The 21,249-nt window shown below is 38.4% G+C and overlaps 1 protein-coding gene across 1 annotated transcript in view; it reads left to right on the top strand.

Annotated features, from left to right (window-relative positions):
* RIPK1 (receptor interacting serine/threonine kinase 1) overlaps positions 1-21,249 on the top strand; it is a 74,318-nt gene continuing 53,069 nt past the window's right edge. The window contains exon 1 of the mRNA XM_058733174.1: positions 1-283. The gene's annotated coding sequence lies outside the window, so the exon portion shown is untranslated. The remainder of the gene's footprint in view (positions 284-21,249) is intronic.

Below are 21,249 nucleotides of genomic sequence, written 5' to 3'. Positions count from 1 at the left end.
GATCCTCGAGCACTGTGTGTGTGTGCTTGCAGAAAGTGAACGGGGCCCCCAAGCCCTTCTCCATCTAAACCAGCACGTGGTGAAGCTCCTAGAGCTGACAATTTGATGCTCTCAAGTACTGTGGTCTCGACTGGATCTGCGAAGACAGCAGGCTGTGCATTTGCTTCCCTCTGGTGGTAGGTCCTGGAGTGAGCCTGGGGACTCTGTGTCTTCCTCTAACACTGGATGAATGGGTGCCTTCCAGCTTCACTCCCAGAGGGTTCCCAAACACCTAGCCCAGAAGGTAAGCTCATTGTTTCATTGGCCACTGTTCATAACAGTGTCTAACATTTATAGAATGCTTACTCAGTGCTCTACACTGTGCTACAGACTCTATAGAAGTGTGTCATTTGAGCCATACAACAGGGTTAGGAAGTAGGGACTGTTAGTAGTATTCCTGTAGACAGAAGAGGGGTGGGGCCATGCTAGAGAGAAAGAAAATAGCCCAGTTAATGAATTTGGGAACTAGGATCACACCCTGGGTCTGTTGCCAAAGGGCCCAGGCTCTTAACCTCTGTGCTGTGCTGCCTCCCACACTGCAAGTGGAGTCTGAGATATGTTCCTATCCACACACATGGCCCTCACCCACAAACAGAGTACCTTGCATGATCGACTCCCAGTATTGAAGCTGTAGGCTGGTCAGTGTGAATGCTTAGGTGGAGGCATCTGTGGGCATACAGGAAGGTCTCATACAAGTATATAAACCCAGTATAGGAACATAGCCTTTAACATAGCACTTTAGAACCTTACTCAGATCAAGTCCAGGATAGCCAGCCACCTATTATTCCAGGCATGGAAAAGGAAAGACCATTTTGCACTCTATTGTGGTCCCTCCCTTGATGGGATCCTTGATTTGTCCTGTGCTTGAGCAGAGGACAGCCCCCCCCACCCCCCGCCCAGAGCCAGTGCCCAGCGCCAGTGCCCAGCATAGCTACTGACAGCCTTCCCTGAACATCTGATAAAGAGGCTCTTGCTAGGGAATCCCATTACTATGACCACATTGGATGTGGCCCCTTTAGAACAGGGGGAAGGGAAATAGCCTAATTTCTGGCAAATCTGTCTGATCTGCTTGGTGGAAGAGGATGGCTGGACTGATTCTGAATAATTATCAGTTCATCTTTAGATAAAGTAAAGATGAGCTCTGTGTACAGGGTTTCCACCAAACTCAAGTGTTCATATCTTTTTGGTTAACTGGGTCTCTTTGGTGTTGCCATTGCCAGGGCTTGTGGGCTTTCTTGCTCTCGCTCTCTCTCAGAAATAAATAAATAAACATTAAAAAAAAAAAAAAGCTGATTCTGAATATAGAGATAAAACCAGGTTTGGGAGATGATAGCCTGTCCTGCCCTAATTGTTCTCTTTCTGGCACCTGTGAAAAACCTTGATGCTCCCTGACAATGCCTTCTAATGAGGTCCCTGAGAGCTGACTCATTGAATCCTTTTGGATGGAGTGGAAGGCAAACCTTTTGCACTGTGTTTTCTGCTGTATGGCAACAGGATATACCCATGCTGAGGTTGCAACCCAGGCTATGGATACCAAGGAGAGTCTGGTCCCTCAGGGGATCTAAAGCAAAGTGCACTTATCTTACAATTGCTTTCAGGAAGGCTGGTCTTCACATACACAAGGTAGAAGACAAGCATTCTTTCTAGGAGGAGAGTATGCATGCTTAGAAAGGAGGTTGGTTAATGGTTTTAAGAACTGAAATACAGAGTGAAGAGCCTTAGGCTTCTCACCATAGGAACAGTCTTCTCTCTTTACTACTACTTACACCACAATTTGTCCCTGCCACAATCAGAAATCAAAGCCGTAGGTGTCTTAATTACAGGAAACATTGTATATCCAGTGCTTCTGACCTTACACTGAAGGGGAGTTTATTTTTAGCTAACAGGCATTTAACCTTTCTGGAACGTCTTTGGGGCGTTTGTTTCTCAGAGGACATGTGAGGAGTGGCTTCTAACCAGTTATTTTCTGACTGACTTTAGCACCATGTGCTGCACTTGCATGGATTTGAAGTCCTCACCCCTCAGGTGTTGCTCCTGAGGCCACATCAGACAAAGAAAGGCAAGTGATGGTGGCACTGCGGGCCCAGAGACTGACAGGCATTGGGAAGGAAGCACCCCCCACGGGACACCTCCCTGGTACTTTAGGTGATAACCTGCAATGCAGTCACCCCACCAAAGAGTGGTGGACGGGACTGGAGTTAAATAAAACTTACAGAAAAGTTGGTTGAATATACTTAATGTGTCAGTCATCAATTTATTGCCTCTTGGCCACAAATGCCACCTTTAACGTCTGCAGCATGATGAACAGAATCCCTTTAAGCATTTCTCCTTTAAAGCAAGCTTCCGGGGTAGAGGGCTCTGGGATGACAGGCCAGGACAGGGGAAGAGGCTCTCGGGTGGTTTATAGTGACGGCCGGCTCTATGCTGGGCTGGCAGGAGCCCTGCCACAGGCCAAATAAGCTGCCATAGTTCTCTCTGCAGGGAAAGCAGAGCCCCCTTTTGCAGATGCTGCCCATTTGCCTGCATCCCCCAGGGGCCTACTACTCACCCAGCAACTTCAGTCCAACACCAGCGTGAACAAACCAGCAAATTTCTTTGCCGTGTGTGGGCTGAGCCATACTTTCTCCAACAGGTTTGAACCAACCACTGTCTGTCCTTCTGTGGCACTCTCTCCCTCAGCCTGAAGGAAGCTTAAAGAGTTGTCTTACATCTTGTGGTCACTCTTTTCTTGTAGTTAATAGTTCTTATATTATACTCCTGTTTGCGCTACTGTGTGCTCTCTGTCTCCTGATTAGAATCAGACCGCTACATTTAATGATGTGGGTAAAAGTTTCATAATAAATAAGTAGCCCAAGGGCACCTGGGTGGCTCAGTTGGTTAAGCGTCCATCTTCAGCTCAGGTCATAATCTTGAGGTTCATGGTTTTGAGCCCTGCACCGAGCTCTGTGCTGATAGCTCAGAGCCTGGAGCCTGCTTCAGATTCTGTGTCTCCCTCTTTCTCTGCCCCTTCCCCACTTTCACTTTTGTGTCTCTCTCAAAAAAATGGAAAAATGTTAAAAAAAAAAAAAGAAAAGAAAAAATGTTTAAATGAACAACTTAACATGACACTACAAGGAACTAGAAAAAGGAGAAACTTAGCTGAACTTTAGTAGAGGAAGGAAATTACAAAGAAAAATCAGAAATAAATAAAATAGAGACCAGAATAAACAATAACATAACATTGAAGGTAATGATCAGTTTTTCCAAAAACATAAATTGGTAATGCTTTAACTATATTAACTAAGAAACAAAAGAGAGAAGACCCAAAAACCAAAATGAGAAATGGAAGAGAAAACAATACAACAGATAACCAACCACAGAAATATACAGTGTGGTAACTTACTATAAGCAATTATATACTAACAAATCAGATAAGTTAGAAAAAAACCCAGATAATTCCTAAACACACACAAGTCACCAAGACTGAATCATTGATCTTGAATCCAAGAAATAGGAAATCTTCTTAGACCAATAACATGAATGAAAGTTGAATTAGAAATGAAAAATCTCCTAGCACATAAAAGCCCAGGACCACATGGTTTCACTGGTGAATTCCACCAAACATTAAACAAAATAATGAAAATCTTTATCAAAATCTTACAAAGAATAGAGGAAACACATTCAAAATCATTCCATGAGGCCAATACTATCTGATACCAAAGCAGGATAAAACAAAAACAAAAAACATCTAGTTTGTCTGATATAGGTATTGCTACTCCAACTTTCTTTTGACATCCATTTGCATGATTAATGTTTCTCCATCCCCTCACTTTCCATCTGCAGGTAGGTGTCTTTAGATTTAAAATGACTCTCTTATGGGCTATATTTTCTATTACTAATTTTTTCTTTCAGGAAGTAATGGGACAATTTGTGAAGAAGATATTCATTACATTTAATACTTTAACTTCATTCTTGAGAATTTATCCTAAGAAATTATTTAAAAAATACTGTTATAGATTTTTTAATGAAAAGAATCATAAATATGCATTTGATTAAGCAAATTATGTTGTATCACTTTGATGTAACATTATAAACTTAACAGGAAAATTATATGTCCTTATGCACAACCTATAAAACCTGGTCATGGCAAGTGTTGCACACAAGAAATAAGTAAACCAGGGCAATATAATTGTCAAGAGTTGTGCAAGTTCTAGGATTTTACCTTACTTACAAACTAACAAATTATTTGTCTGTTACATCCTATTTCATGGATGCTGGCAGAAGACATTAGACTTTTGGCCAGAGACAGAGGACTTCATTACTGACAGAAAAAGCAGTAAGTCGAGCTTATCATATTCTTTTGTGTCGGTTTCCCATGCCACCCGTGTCCTATGAAGGCACTGCAAAACGTACTTCATGGATGCCTTCACAACCAGAGCGTTGAAATTTAGGAGAGGAACACTGAGCTTGGGGGATTTAGTGCTTTTACAAAAAGCAGATACAAGCTTGCTCTTTCTTGGGGAGAGATGTTAACTCATCTATTGAAGCTGCCCACTGCAAACACAACCCTGAGAAATAGCCCAGGCAAAGGGCATTCAAGCATTCTTGGCATACTCAGAAAGAACGTGCAGGGAGCAATCCACCCTTGATGGATTGCCTTTCCCAACAACAAAGTAACAACTAGGCATAAAGCATGAAGACTTTAAAAAGGCATGAAAAAATAAATATAATTTTGTTAGTGTGGCAATGTTTTCTTTAGTATCGTTCTGTGCTCTTGTCGTTTATTGTATGTATGTTCATATATTCACAGATAGGCACTGGGCAGAAAACACATTCCAATATCAGTTTTTGGAAATTTAAGGAGGAGAATTCTCCCCTCTTCCTGCTGGTTTATTTCCTCTGTCAGCTTCTTTCCTTTGTCAGAGATGCCTCCCAAATCCTCCCATACTTCCTACAAATCACAGGGAGTGCATTGGGAGCTTTTATATCCATTAGGCATCATTTGTCTGTGAATAATGATCATTTGTGTCTTTTTTCTCAATTCTTGTCCTATTTTTGCCTCTTTGTGTAGTAAGGGATACCTCCTGTGTAATAAATGGTCACCCTTACTTATCTTGTTACTAATCTTAATGTGAAAACTTTTGAGGACTCACTATTAGTATGATGAATGGTTGTTGACTTTATCAAATATTTGTATGCATATATTGAAATAATCATGTTTTAATTTTTATCTGTTGATGTAGTAAATTTTAGTGATTATTTTCCTAATTTTAAATGAAACTTGCATTCCTAGGAAACTTACTTTGGCCATTATGTATTATCTTGTTTTCATTTTGATGAATTCTGTTTGCTAGTAGTTGGCTTTGAAGTTTTACATTTATGTTGATGCATTAGATTAGCCTGTAATTTTCTTTCTGCTTCTGCCCTTGTCAGATTTTAATATGAAGCTTAATCTCAAAAAAGTGAGTTTGGGAGTGAAGTCTCCTTCTCTACACTATGTATTAACTTGATTAAGAATGAAATCATTTGCTCCTTGAATGAAATCATTTGTTTGGTAAAACTTTCTAGTAAAACAATCTGGACATGAAGTTTTGTTTGGCTTTGTGGTTTTGGATTAGATAAAATAAGCATGGTCCACCCTGTCTCTCCCACTGAATGTAGTATAAAGCCTGGAAAAATGCTTAAAGCAACTATTACAGGAGTCAATCTATGTAGAGATAAAATATGTGATAATTAGTACAAAAGGGCAAGACTTCAGAAAATATAATTAAATTTTTTTTAATTTATTTTTTTATTTTTTAAAATTTACATCCAAATTAGCATACAGTGAAACGATTTCAGGAGTAGATTCCTTAGTTTCTAGCATTGTTTGTGAAGTGGTAAAAATCTAATTTCTGGAAGACATACCCTAAAATAAATAGTTTAATTCCTACAAGATTAATATAAGAATGCATAAGTAAAGGGGTGCCTAGGTGTATCAGTCAGTTGAGAATCCAGCTTCAGCTCAGGTCAAGATCTCACAGTCCATGAATTCAAGCCCGGTGTCAGGCTATGTGCTGAGAGCTCAGAGCCTATAACCCTCTTCAAATTCTGTGTCTCCCTCTCTCTCTGCCCCTCCCTGCTCACACTCTATCACTCTCTCTCAAAAATAAATAAACATAATAATAAAAAAAAAAGAATGCATAAGTAAAAAGCTAATATGGTGGAGGGGTGCCTGGCTGGCTCAGTCAGAAGAGCGTCAGAAGAGCATGTGACTTTTGATCTCAATGTTGTGAGTTCAAGCCCCATGTTGGGTGTAGAGATTACTTAAAAATAAAATCTTAAAAAAAAATTACTATGGTGGAAATACAATAATATAAAACTTTTGACTAATCCAAAATGAGGCAAGGAAGGAGAAATAAAGGAACAAAGACAGATGGGACAAATAGATGGCTGATAACAATGTAAAAGACTTATATTCAGTTATGTCAATAATAGTATTATGTGTAAACAGAGCACTGGAATTAAAAGACATGCCATGTGAAGAAAAATACAAAACCCAATTATACATTGTTTAAAAGACCCACATTTTAAATATATGGAATGAAAGTCTGAAAGTAGAATAATGGAAAAGATATGTAGTGTAAATACCAACTAGAAAAAAGTTGGCCTAACTATTCTAATACCAAGCAAAGTAGAATTTAAGGCAAGAGATGTTGCATAACAATAAAATGGTCAATTCCATGAGATTATATCACAATTCTAAATCTGTGCCTAACAAACATAAGAAGATATTAACAGAACAAAAATAAGAAATGGACCCACATTAATAGTTGGTTATTTTAACAAACTTGTCAGTAATAGATAGAAGAAGCAGACCAAAAGATCAGTAAAGATCTAGAACTATGTAAATAACCCAAACAAACTGACCCAATTGACATATAGAAAACTAAACAACCTCAGAATAGCCATTCTTTTAAGTGCACATGAAACATTTACCAAAACAGACAATATCCTGCACGATAAATCAAGTCCCAACAAATTACTAAGGATTGAAGTCATATAGAATATATTTGCTGGCCACAGTAAAATTTAAACTAGATATCATTAACAGAAAGATAACTAGAAAATCCCCAAATAGGGGCGCCTGGGTGGCGCAGTCGGTTAAGCGTCCGACTTCAGCCAGGTCACGATCTCGCGGTCCGTGAGTTCGAGCCCTGCGTCGGGCTCTGGGCTGATGGCTCAGAGCCTGGAGCCTGCTTCCGATTCTGTGTCTCCCTCTCTCTCTGCCCCTCCCCCGTTCATGCTCTGTCTCTCTCTGTCCCAAAAATAAATAAAAAACATTTAAAAAAAAAAAAAAAAAAAAAAGAAAATCCCCAAATATTTAGAAATTAAGCATCACAATTCTAAATCACTAATGAACCAAGAAAATATTAAAATAACAATCAGAAAATGTTTTGAACTAAATAATAATAAAAATATATACAACAAATTTTTGTGTGTATGTGATGAAGATAAATCAGTGCTAAGAGGACTATTTTGGCCTCTAAATGTGTGCATTATAAAATAAGAAAGGTTAAAAATCAATTACTTGAGTTTCATCTCAAAAAGCTGAAAAATACAACAGCAAATTAAAGAAAATATAGTAAGGTTCTAATATGTATAAAAGAATAAATAATTGAAATAAAAAACAAACCGATAAAAGAGGAAATCAAGAAAAAAGTTGATCCCTTATAAAGATTAAAATCAATAATCCCTGAGCAAGATTGATCCAGTGGAGACAGAGAGAGAGAGAGAGAGAGAGATTAGAAATGAAAAAAGATGACATCAATACAGAATTTTAAAGCATTAAAAAGAAAATAACAGATTATTATTAACCACCATATGCCATTAATTCAACAGTGTAGATGAAATGCACAAATTTCTTGAAAAACACAACTTGCCAAAACTGATCTAAGAAGAAATAGAACATTGGAATAGTCCTATATCTGTTGAATAAGTTGAATGCATCTTTAAAAATCAAAGAAAACACCACACCCAAATGACTTCACTGGTGAATTTGAGATGGAATAGTTAGGGAAACCCAAAATCAATAGAAGAAAGGGGAAAAAAGGAAACTAGAGGAAGCTGAAGCCTCTCGAACTTAACAGCTATAGCAAGCATTAAACATGGCCCAATTTATAGATTAACATAAAACCTCTTACTAATGACCTGATTACATAATTTCCTCTTGTCCATAATTTATGCCTGGTCCATCATGTGCACTGCGAATAAAAAATTGTAAGGCATGCTACAAGTCAAAAATAAAGACAGTCCAAAGAGATAAAACAAACAGCAGGACCAGAGTCAGATATGAAAACGTTTTGGAATTATTGGTCAGGGAATTTAAAATAACTATGCTTAATATGTTACAGGATCTAATGGGTAAAGTAGACAACTTGCAAGAACAGATGAGTAATTTAAGTAGTGAAATGGAAACTTTATGAAAAAAATCAAAGACAAATGTTAGAAATCAAAACACTAACAAGTGAAGAATGCCTTTGATAGGCTCAGCCGTAGAATGAACATGACCAAGGAAAGTGAGCTTGAAGATCTATCAATAGAAACTTTCCAAACTGAAATGCAAAGAGGGAAAAAAAAAAGATGAAAAAAAATCTAAGAATTGTGGAACAATGATAAAAGTTGTAATATATATGTAATTGGAACACCAGAAGGAAAAGAGAGAAAAAATCAGAAGGAATATTTTCACTAATAATGACAGAAATATTTCCAAAGTTAATTGTATATACCACACCACATATCCAGGAAGCTCAGAGAATTCCAAAAATTACACATACACATATAATATTCAAATGTAAAAAACAAAGACAAAATGAAAACCTTGAAAGGTTCAAACTTAAGTGACCATTGACTAAGTATAAAGTGCTACATATTTACAATGTTATATATGAACCTCATGGTAACCACAAATCCAAAACCTATAATACATGCACAAAAAATAAAGAGAAAGAAAGCCACACCTAACACTACAGAAAGCCATCAATCATAAAGAAAAAGAGCAAGAGAAGAAGAAAGGAACAGAAAACTACCAAAACAACCAGAAAACAATTAATAAAATGAAGTTAAATTTCAGATAAAAGTGTTTTCCATCAGGAGTGGGCTGCGACGGGGCACCTGGGTGGCTCAGTTAAGCATCGACTTCAGCTCAGATCATGATCTCACAGTCTGTGAGTTCTAGCCCCACGTTGGGCTCTGTGCTGACAGCTCAGAGCCTGGAGCCTGCTTCGGATTCTGTGTCTCCCTCTCTGTCTGCCTGCACTCTGTCTGTCTCTCTGAAATAAATATTTAAAAAAAAATTTTTTTTACATTTATTTATTTTTGAGAGACAGAGAGACAGAGCACAAGTGGGGAGGGGCAGAGAGACAAGGAGACAGAATCCGAAGCAGGCTCCAGGCTCTGAGCTGTCAGCAGAGAGCCCGATGCAGGGCTTGAACTCACAAACCGTGAGATCATGACCTGAGCTGAAGCTGGACGCTCAACCAACTGAGCCACTCAGGCGCCCCTAAATAAATATTTTTTAAAAAAAGAAGAAGAAAAGAGAATGCAATGGTCCAAAATCTTTGGCACAAAGCAAAAACAGTTCTAAGGGGGAAATTTATATTAATATAGGCTTACCTCAAGAAATAAGAAAAATCTGAAACAGTCTAATGTTATATCCAAAGGAACCAGAAAAAAAAAAAAGAAGAAATAAAACCTAAGGTTAGTAGAAGGAACAAAATAGTAAAGAGCAGAGCATAAATAAATGAAATAGACTTAAAAAATGATAGAAAAGATTAATGAGGGGCAGCTAAGATGGTGGCATAGTAGGAGGACCCTAGGTGTGTCTTGTCACTTAAACAGCTAGATCACTATCAAATCATTCTAAATACTCAAGAAATCAACCTGAGGACTGTCAGAACAAACTCTACAACTAGAGGGAGAGAAGAGGCCATATCTTCTCTAAGAAGGCCATATGTAAGAAATGTAGATATATGGTCTGGGGGAGAAAGAGATCTTGAGTGCTATGGAGGGGAGGGAGACCTGATCTTGGAGAAAGGTGAGAGATACTGGAGTGCACAGAGATATGCACAAGGAGAACATTGGCTTTGGAAGATGAGAGGGTCTGATTTTCATGAGTTTTTGCAATGAGCAGGACTCAAAGTCTGGAATTTTAGAGGATGGTGGGCTTGGCTAGAATAGTGAACTGAGGGCACTGCCCTACTCCTGGAGAGAGGGCATACAAACAAACCTGGGGCAGACAGCACGATCTGAGGATCACCTAGGCTGCATGAAGAGAGACTGTTCACTCTTCTTGGATCACATCTATTAGAGATGGCTTTCACAGAGTTGTCTCTCCAGGGAAAAAAGAGCCAGTGGGCTCCATTTCCATCCCCCATTCCTCAGCATAGGTGTAGAGACACCTTTTGAGGGTCGCTAACCAGCACATTGGCTGTTTAGCCTGCTTTGCTCAAAATTCCATGCTCCAAGTCCCACGCCCCTGTGCTCTGGTGCAACTGCCTTTCTGGGTCAAACCTGCATGGCAAGACTCTCCCCCAGAAGACCAGTGCAAGTCCACACCACATCAAGTCCCTAAAATTTGGAGTTTTAAAACTCAGCAAGTTTGGTTGGGATAGAGCCCAAAGAGCACTGCACTGCTCCAGGCAGGCAAGCAACCTGGAGACAGCATGAAAACAGTGATCTGAAAAATGCTGGGATGCATGAGGGGAAATGATTCCCTCTTCTGAGAGTGGATCCTTGAGAGCAGCAAGCATGGAGTCCCCTCTCTGGGGACAAGGGAGCTGGCTGGTGCCATGTCTCTTCCCCACCCTGCAGTATAAACCCACTTCAGTAAATAGCACGCTGGCTTCCTAACCTGCTTACACCAAGCCCCATCCCCTTGCACTCTGCTTGTACTTCTTTTCTTAGGCAAATGTGCCTAAGACCAAGTGAAGTAGTGAGTTCCTTCTCCAGAAAACCAGCAAAAAACCCTGCATGCACCACATCCACCGACCATAGAGTTCTGCAAGGCTTCAGTTCTAGTGGAAGTAGCATCAAGTCTCATTTAACAAGTAGACCAGAGCACACCTAATTAAAACTCACCATACTCTGGCCTAAGTCTAAACACTGTCCACTGCAGGCAAGAAGAGCCTCTGTGGATGACTGACCTGGGATAGAGCTGCCAAAACACAACAGCAGAGTGCATGCAGCACACATAAGACACTCCCTGAAATGCCAGACCCTAGAGACTATATGACCTCTTCATAAAGCCATTACTCTTAGAAGCAGGAGACATAACAGGCTTTTCTAACCCATAGACCTAGACAAAATCCAAGATGGAGGAATTCATCCCAAAAGAAACAAGAAAAGATCACAGCCAAAGATCTACTTGAAACAGATATAAATAATAAAGCAACAATCATAAGGATACTTGCTGGGTTTGAGAAAAGCAATGAAGACATCAGGGAGACCCTTACCACAGACAGAAAGAAGTAAAAAAAAAAAAAATCAGGCAGAAATAAACAGTGCAATAACTGAGATTCGAAATAGACTGAATGTAATGATCACAAGGATGGAAGAATCAGAGGAATGAATAAGTGTTATAGAAGATAGAATAATGGAAAATAATGAAGCTGAACAAAAGAGAGAAAGAATTATGGGTCACAAGAGTAGGTTTAGAGAACTCAGTTACACCATCAAAAGTAATAACATTCATATCATGGGAGTTGCAGAAGAAGAAGAGAGAGCAAAGAGGGAAGGATGTTTATTTGAGGAAATAATAGCTGAGAACTTCCCTAATCTGGGGTAAGAAACAGACATCCATAGCCATTGGGCACAGAGAGCTCCCATGAAAATCAACAAAAACAGGCCAACCCGAAGACATACTGTAGTTAAAAGTACAAAATATAGTGATAAAGAAAAAAATCCTATAAGCAATAAGACAAAAGAAGTCCCTAACTTACAAGGGAGACCTATAAAGTTACTGCAGATCTCTCCACAGAAACTTGTCAAGCCAGAAAGGAGTGACATATTCAACATGCTGAATGGGAAAAATATGCAGCCAAGAAAACTCTATCCAGCAAGGCTACCATTCAGAATAAAAGGAGAGATAGTTTCCCAGAGAAACAAAAATTAAAGGAGTTTGTGACCACTAAGCCAGCCCTGCAAGAGATGTTAAAGGGGACACTTTGCGTGGGAAGGAAAGACAAAAACTGACAAAGACTAGAAAGGAACAGAGTAAAACTCCAGAAATGATGACAACATAAGTAATAAAGTGGCACTACATAATATCTATCAATAATTGCTCTGAATGTAAATGGGCTTAACGCTTCAATAAAAAGACATAGGGTGTCAGAAAGGATAAACAAATAAGACCCATCTGTATGCTCCCTACAGGAGATTCATTTTAGACTTAAAGACACTTGCAGATAGAAAGTGAGGGGATGGAGAAACATTTATCATGCCAATGGATGTCAAAAGAAAGCTGGAGTAACAATACTTATATCAGACAAACTAGATTTTAGACCAAAGAGATGAAGAAGGGCACTATATCATAATAAAGGGGATTATCCCAACAAGATTGAACAATTGTAAATATTTATGTCCCCAACTTAGAAGAACCCAAATATATAAAACAACTAATAACAAATATAAAATCACTTATTGATAATAATACAATAGTAAGGGACTGTAACACACCAATGGACAGATCATCTAAGTAGAAAATCAACAAGGAAACAATGGCTTTCAATGACACATTGGACCAGATATATTTAAAACATATCATCCTAGGTGGCTCAGTCAGTTGAGCGTCCGACTTCAGCTCAGGTCATCATCTCACATCCATGAGTTCGAGCCCCACATCAGGCTCTGTGCTGAAAGCTCAGAGCCTGGAGCCTGCTACGGATTCTGTGTCTCCCTCTCTCTCTCCCCCTCCCCTGCTCATGCTCTGTCTCTCCCTGTCTCAAAAATAACTAAAAACATTAAAAAAAATTTTTTTAAACATTTCATCCTAAAGCAGTAAAATACACATTCTTTGCAAGTGCACATGGGACATCCTCCAGAATAGATCACTTACTAGGTCACAAATCAGGCATCAACCAGTAGAAAAAGACTGAGATCATACCATGCATATTTTATGACCACAATGCCATGAAAACTTTTATAAGAGGGAAGTATATAGCAATACAAGTCTACCTTAAGAAGCAAGAAAAATCTCAAAACAAAACTAAACTAAACTAACCTTCCCTCTAAAGGAGCTAGAAAAAGAACAACAAAGACTAAAGTCAGCAGAATAAGGGAAATAATAAATGTTAGAGCAGAGATAAAAGACACAGAAACTAGAAACTAAAAAACAAACAAGCAGTAGAACAGATCAGTGAAACCAGCTTTTTGAAAAAATTAATAAAATTGTTAAACTCCTAGCCACACTTATCAAAAAGAAAAGAGAAAGAGCCCAAATAAATAAAATCACAAATGACAGAGGAGAAATCACAACCAACATCACAGATATACAATTATGAGGGAACATTATGAAAAATTATATGCTAACAAATTGGACAATATAGAAGAAATTGATAAATTCCTAGAAACATATAAACTACCAAAATGGAAACAAGAAGAAATAGAAAACTTGAATAGACTGATAACCAGCAAAGAAATTGATTCAGCAATCAAAAATCTCCCAACAAACAAAAGTCCAGGGCCAGATGGCTTCCCAGGGGAATTCTACCAACATTTAAAGGGTTAATATCTATTTTTCTCAAACTATTCCAAAAAACAGAAATGTAAGGAAAATTTCCAAACTCAGTTTATGAGGCCAAAATTACCCTGATTCCAAAACCACAGACTCCACTAAAAAAAGATAACTACAGGCCAATATCCCTGATGAAGATGGATGCAAAAATTCTCCATAAAATGCTAGCAAATCAAATCCAACAGTATATTAAAAAATCATCCACCATGATCAAGTGGGATGCAAGGGGTGGTTATTCCTGGGATGCAAGGGGTGGTTCAATATGTATACACACACACACACACACACACACACACACATATATATATAATGGAATACTACTTGGCAACAAAAAATAATGAAATCTTGCCATTTGTAATGACGTGGATAAAGCTAGTGTATTATGCTAAGCAAAACAAGTCCAGCAGAGAAAGACAAATACCATATGATTGCATTCATATGTGGAATTTAAGAAACTCAACAGATGAACATGGGGGTGGGGGGAGAGGCAAACCAGAAAATTGACTCTTATGTATCGATAACAAACTGAGGTTTCCTGGGAGGGAGGTGGGCAGGGCAATGGGTTAAATGGGTGATGGGTATTAAATATTGTGATGAACACTGAATGTTGTATGTAAGTAATGAATCAGTAAATTCTACACCTGAAACTAATATTACACTGTATGTTAACTAAGTGGAATTTAAATAAAAACTTGAAAAAGAAAAAAAATTAAAACATATTAAAAAACACACCAATTTTTCTCATACTCTTTCAGAAAATAGAGGAGGAAGGAACACTTTCTAACTCATTCTAGAAGGCCAGGATTACCTTGGTACCAAACCAAACAAAGATATCACAAGAAAGGAAAACTATAGACCAAAATCATTATACCTATTGATCCATAAATCATTACAAATATTTGCAAGCCTAATCTAACAGGATGTTAAAAGGATTATACACCATGACCAAGTGGTATTTTGCCCAGAAATGCAAGCATAGTTCAATATTTTAATAATTAATCAACAGAACACAACACATTAATAGAATGAAAGATGGGGGGAACTGACCACGTAATCATATCAATAGATGTAGAAAAGGCATTTGAAAAAGTCCAGCACCAATTCATGATAAAAACACCCAGAAATTAGAAATTGCAAGAAACTTCCTCAACATGATAAACTGTGTTTATGAAAAGCCCACATGAAAATGATACTCACTGGTAAACAACTGAAATCTTTGGCAGTGTCTTAAAAAACTAACCACAGTCTCACCTATGATTCATTAATCATTCTCCTACTTATTTACCCAAATGAATTAAAAACTTATATACACACAGAAACCTTCATGGGATGTTTATAGCAGCTTTATTCATAATTACCCCAAACTGGAAGCAGCCAAGATACTCTTCAATAGGTGAAGAATAAATGATGGTATACCCATGCAATAGAATATTGTTTGGTAGCAAGAAGAAATGAGCTATCAAGTCACAGAAAGACATGGAGAGATTTTTTTTTATCATATAAATACTTGGTAGAACTTACCAGTAAAATCACATGGGCCTAGAGATTTCTTTTTCAGAAGACTTTTAACTATAAATTCAATTTTATTCAAGTTGTCTATTTCAGTTTGGGCACATTTTAGTAGTTTGTATTTTCAAACAATTGGGCCATTTCATCTAAAGTTTATGCGTGCAGAGATGTTTGTAGTATGTTATTGCTATACTAGTTTTTAATAGCTACAGGTTTGTAGTGATATCTCCTCTTTACTAATTATATCAATGATTTTTCTTCTCCTTTTCTGCCTCATGAGAAGCAGTTTAATTGATTTTTCCCATTATTTTCTGTGTTCAATTTCATAGATTTCTATTCTTATCTTTATTATTTTCTTCCTTCTATTCTGTTGGGTATATTTTGTACTTCTTTTTATTATTTCTTAAGGTGGAAGCTTGGATTATTGACTGAAGACCTTTCTTAATTTTTAATATAAGAATTGAATGCTAAAAATTTCCCTCTAAGCACTTCAGTAACTGAATCTCACACATTTTTATATGTTGTGTTTTCATTTTCACTCAGTCCAAAATAGTTTCTAATTTCTCTCAAGACTTTCTCTTTGAATCATGAATCATTTATAAACATTATTTAATTTCAAAGCATTGATTTATTATTATTTTCTTCTATTGATTTCTAGTTTTTTTAACATTTATTTATTTTTGAGAGAGAAAGGGAGACAGAGCATGAGCAGAGAAGGAGCAGAGAGAGGGAGACACAGAATCCGAAGCAGGCTCCAGGCTCTGAGCTGTCAGCACAGAGCCCAACTTGGAGCTTCAACTCACGAACCCCAAGATTATGACGTGAGCCAAAGTCAGATACTTAACTGACTGAGCCACCTAGGGACTCATTGATTTCTAGTTAATTCCATTATGGTCAGAGAATATTTTGGTACAATTTCAATTATTTAAAATTAAAAAAATTTTTAAACGTTTATTCATTTTTTTGAGAGACAGAGACAGAGCATGAGTGGGGGAGGAGGAGAGAAAGAGGGAGACACAGAATCTGAAGCACACTCCAGGCTCCAAGCTGCCAGCACAGAGCCTGAGCCTGACTCGGATCTTGATCCCATGAACCATGAGATGATGACCTAAGCCAAAGTCAGAAGCTTAACCGACTGAGCTACCCAGGTGCCCCTCAATTATTTTAAATTTGTTATGACTCAGGATATGGTCTATTTCAGTTAATGTTCCATGTATACTCAAAAAGAATATGTATTCTGCTGTTGTTGGATGGAGTGTTATATGTGTAGATTACATCTAGTTGGTTGATGTATTTTGCAGTTATTTCATCTTGCTGATTTTCAAACTCTAGTTCTATTACTGAGATAAATGCTTCCTGGTGAGAAATCTACAATTATGTGAAATGGTTTTCCCTTATAGGTAATACATTTTTTTCTGTTGGCTGCTTTCAAGATTTTTTTTTCTCCTTAGTTTTCAATGGTTTCATTATGGTATATCTGGGTATGAATTGCAGTGTATGCTGTTTGGTTTTGAATTAGTTGCATTATGTCTTTCACTAAATTTGGGAAGTTTTCAGTCATTATTTCTCTAAAAAAAATTTTTTAAGTAGGCTCCATCCCCAGCATGGAGCCCAACATGGGGTTTGAATTCATAACCCTGAGATCAAGACCTGAGCTGAGATCAAGAGTCAGATGCCTAACTGACTGAGCCACACAGGTGCCCCTCTCCAAATATTTTTTGGCAGTGCACTCATTCTCCTCTTCATCTGGGACTCCAGTGACAAGTGACACCTTTTGTTATTGTGTCGTAGGTGGTTGTGTTGCTGAGGCTGTGTTCATTTTTTTAATCATTTTTTCTTGGGGAAGTTAAGATGGTAGAGAAGTAGAGGGATGTGAATTTCCATCGTCCTTCAAACACAGCTGTGTTGAGGTCAGAACACTTGGAACACCCAGGAAATCAGTCTAAGGAATGATAGAAAAATCTCCACAGGTGGAGGGAAACAGCTTGGTGGGACAGAGGTGCATGTATGCAAATTGGAGGAGACAAAATGGTGGCAGAAGGCACAGAGGGGAGGAAACCCCTTCTGTGAAGAGACAAAAGGGAGAGAAAGAGAAGCTGTAGAAGTGCAGTATTGTGTTAGGACAAGAGATAACACTCTCCGGACCATGGACTGGAGAACAAGAAATATGAAGAGTGCCAAGTTCTACTTTGCAAACAGCCTTAGGAGCCAAGATTGGAGTTTTCAAAAGTGCACAACTTTCTCCCGACCGGAGCCACCATTGGGCACATGCCTGGAAGGGAGGGGAATGAGCCCCAGGGCTCAATAACAATCTCAGGGGGGCACTGGGAGAGAACAGTCCCTTCCCTTGAGTACTGTGGAACAAGAGTATATTGCCCCCACAAGGACAAAAGACCCTACAGGCACCAGCCCATTGTGGTCCTTTATTGGCAGGACAGAGTGGTGCTACCCCAGATCCGGGTCTGTGAGGTGTGGTATCCTTTAACACATCAGTATTGAATCCCAGCTGAGTGTCTAGGAGGCACTGGGAGACTGTGGAGCAGGGCAGACTGACCGCCAGCACTATTCTGTGAGGGCGGCCTGAACAACATGGTTTGAGACACTTGTCAGGGGAGGAGAGATAGGGCTGTCGCCATTTTCTCCCCATCACCAACACAGAAGGCAGGGTTCAGGGAACAGGACAGCAGCTCCCAGTGGAGGCAGGACCGCTTACACCAACCCCAGCCCCTCTGTGCCTGGTAACTGCTTATCTACCGGAGTGGGACTGTCACTGACCCAACCAGACAGCCTCTCCTCCAGACCAGCACAGCCACCAGTCCCAGGCACCAAGAGACAACTGTCCTGTGGTTTTTTGTTTTATTTTGTTTTGTTTTGTTTATTTATATATTAGTCTCTCTCTCTCTCTCTCTCTCTCTCTCTCCTTTCCTTGTCTTCTCTTTTCCCTTCTTTTTCTTTCTATCCTCCTCTTTTTTCCTTCCCCCTTTGGAATCAGGCTCATAGATTCTGATTTGATTTTTGGTATATATATATATATATATATATGTTTTTCTTTCTCTGTTTTGTTTGTTTATTGGTTTAATCAGGCATTTTTACTCTATTCTTTTTACACCTTTTCTGTATCTCCCTCTTCTTTATTTTCATTTCACTCTCTTTGTCTCTCTGGATTAATCCTTATAGTTTCTTTGATTCTCTACTTGGTCATTTTTTCCCATCCCTTTCATTTTTCTCTTTGTATGGTGTCAGGTGCCCTGCCCTTTCCTTTTTTTCCAGGGTTACTTCAACAAGCAAGTCAAAGTACTCTTGGTGGAAGGTCCAAAGAATCCACCAATATGAGCAAGGAGAAGCTTTGTAGAACACTAACCAGTGGGCTAGTGCAGCCAAATATGCAACAACAGAGTGCCTACAACACACTCCAAAAAACACTTCCTGATGTGCCAGGCCCTGGACATTATATGACTGCTTTTTAGTATAGTAGTTCTTGCAGGTGAAGGACACATAACAAGCTATTAAAACACATAAAAGACAGAAACCTAGCCAAAATGATGAAATAGAAGAATTCTCATCAAAAGAAATTCCAGGAAGAAATTACAGCCAGAGAATTGGTCAAAACAGATATAAACAATATATCTGAACACAAATTTAGAATAATAGTCATAAGACAAATAGCTGAGCTTGAAAAAAGCATAGAGGACAGCAGAGAATCTATTGCTGCAGAGATCAAAGACCTAAGAAATAGTCACAATGAATAAAGAAATGTTATAAATGAGTGCAAAATAAACTAGATACAGTGACAGTGAGGATGGAAGAAGCAGAGGAGAGAATAGGTGAAATAGAAGACAAAATTATGGAAAATGATGAAGCTGAAAAAAGTGGGAAAGGAAATTACTAGACCATGAGGGGAGAATTAGAGACCTAAGAGATTCAATGAATCAAAATAATATCCATATCATACGAGTTCCAGAAGAAGAAGAAGGGAGAGAAAGGGGAAGAAGCTTTATTTGAATAATTATAGCTGAGAACTTCCTTAATCTGGGCAAGGAAACAGGCATCCAAGTCCAAGAGGCATAGAGAAGTCCCTTCAGAATCAACAAAAACAGATTAACACCATGACATATCATAGTGAAACCGGAAAAATACAAAGATAAAGGGAGAATTCTGAAAGCAGCTAGGGACAAACAGACCTTAACCTACAAAGGTAGACACATAAGGGCAATAAAAGACATGTCCACTGAAACTTGGCAGGTCAGAAGGGAGTGGAAGGAAATATTCAATGGGCTGAATAGGAAAAATGTGTAGCCAAGAATCCTTTATCCAGCAAGGCTGTCATTCAGAATAGAAGGAGAGCTAAAGGCTTTCTGAGACAAACAAAAACTAAAGGAGTTAATGACCACTAAACAAGCCCTGCAGAAGATCCTAAGGGGGACTCTGAGTGGAAAGCAGCAAAGACTACAAAGGACCAAAGACATCACCACAAGCACAAAACCTACAGTTAACACAATGACACTAAATCCATATCTTTCAGTAATCACTCTGAATGTAAATGGACCAAATGCCCCAATCAAAAGACATAGGGTATCAGGATGGATAAAAAAACAGATCCATCTGTATGCTGCCTCCAAGAGACAGCCTGAGGAAACCTTAAGATTGAAAGTGAGGGGATGGATAACCATCTATCATGCTACTAGATGTCAAAAGAAAGCTGGGTAGCCATACTTACATTAGACAAACTACATTTTTAAACAAAGACTGTAAGAAGAGATGAAGAAGGGTATTATATAATTAGGGGTCTATCCATCAAGAAGTGCTAACAATTGTAAATGTTTATGCTGCCAATGTGGAGCACCCAAATATGTAAATGAATTAATCACAAACATAAATAAATCTATAGTTAATAATACTGTGATTGTAGGGGACTTTAATATTCCACTTACAGGAATGGACAGATCATCTAGGCAGAAAATCAATAAGGAAACAATGGCTCTGAATGACACATTGGACCAGGTGGACTTAACAGATATATTCAGAACATTTCATCCAAAAGTAGCAGAATACACATTCTTGAGTGCACATAGAACATTCTCCAAAATAGATCACATACTAAGTCACAAAACAGCCCTTGACAAATATAAAAGGTTTGAGATCATAGCATGCATACTTTCAGATCACAATGCTATGAATCTTGAAATCAACCACAAGAAAAAATTTGGAAAGCCCCCAAATACATGGAGGTGAAAGAACATCCTACTAAAGAATAAATGGGTCAACCAGGAAATTAAAGAAGAAATTAAAAAATATATTGAAGCAAGTAAAAATGAAAACATGACAGTCCAAGCCCTTTGGGATGCAGCAAAGGCAGTCCTAAGAGGAAAATACATTGCAATTCAGGTCTATCTCAAGAAGCAAGAAAGATCCCAAATACACAACCTAACCCCACACCTAAAGGAACTAGAAAGGCAGCAGCAAAGAAAGCCCAAAGCCAGCAGAAGAAGAGAAATATTAATGATTAGAGCACAAATAAATAATATAGAATCCAAAAAATAGTAGAACAGATCAATGAAACTAAGAGCTGGTTTTTTGAAAGAATAAATCAAATTGATAAACCCCTAGCCAGATTTCTCAAAAAGAAAAGAGAGAGGACCCAATTAGATAAAATCACAAATGAAAGAGAGATCACAACCAACACCATAGAAATACCAGAAATACAAATGATTATTAAGAATACTATGAAAAATTGAGGCACCTGGGTTTCTCAGTCAGTTAAGCATCCGACTTTGGCTCAGGTCATGATCTTGCAGTTTTTGAGTTCAAGCCCCACATCGGGCTCTGTGATGACAGCTCAGAGCCTGGAGGCTGCTTCAGATTCTGTGTCTCCCTCTCTCTCTGCCCTTCTCCACTTACTCACTGTCTCTCAAAAAAATAAATAAACATTAAAAAATTTTAAAAAAAGAATG

This window comes from Neofelis nebulosa, chromosome 6, assembly GCF_028018385.1.
Source record: "Neofelis nebulosa isolate mNeoNeb1 chromosome 6, mNeoNeb1.pri, whole genome shotgun sequence".
NCBI classification, from domain to species: Eukaryota; Metazoa; Chordata; class Mammalia; order Carnivora; family Felidae; genus Neofelis; species Neofelis nebulosa.
This window is presented reverse-complemented; position numbering and strand designations above follow the sequence as displayed.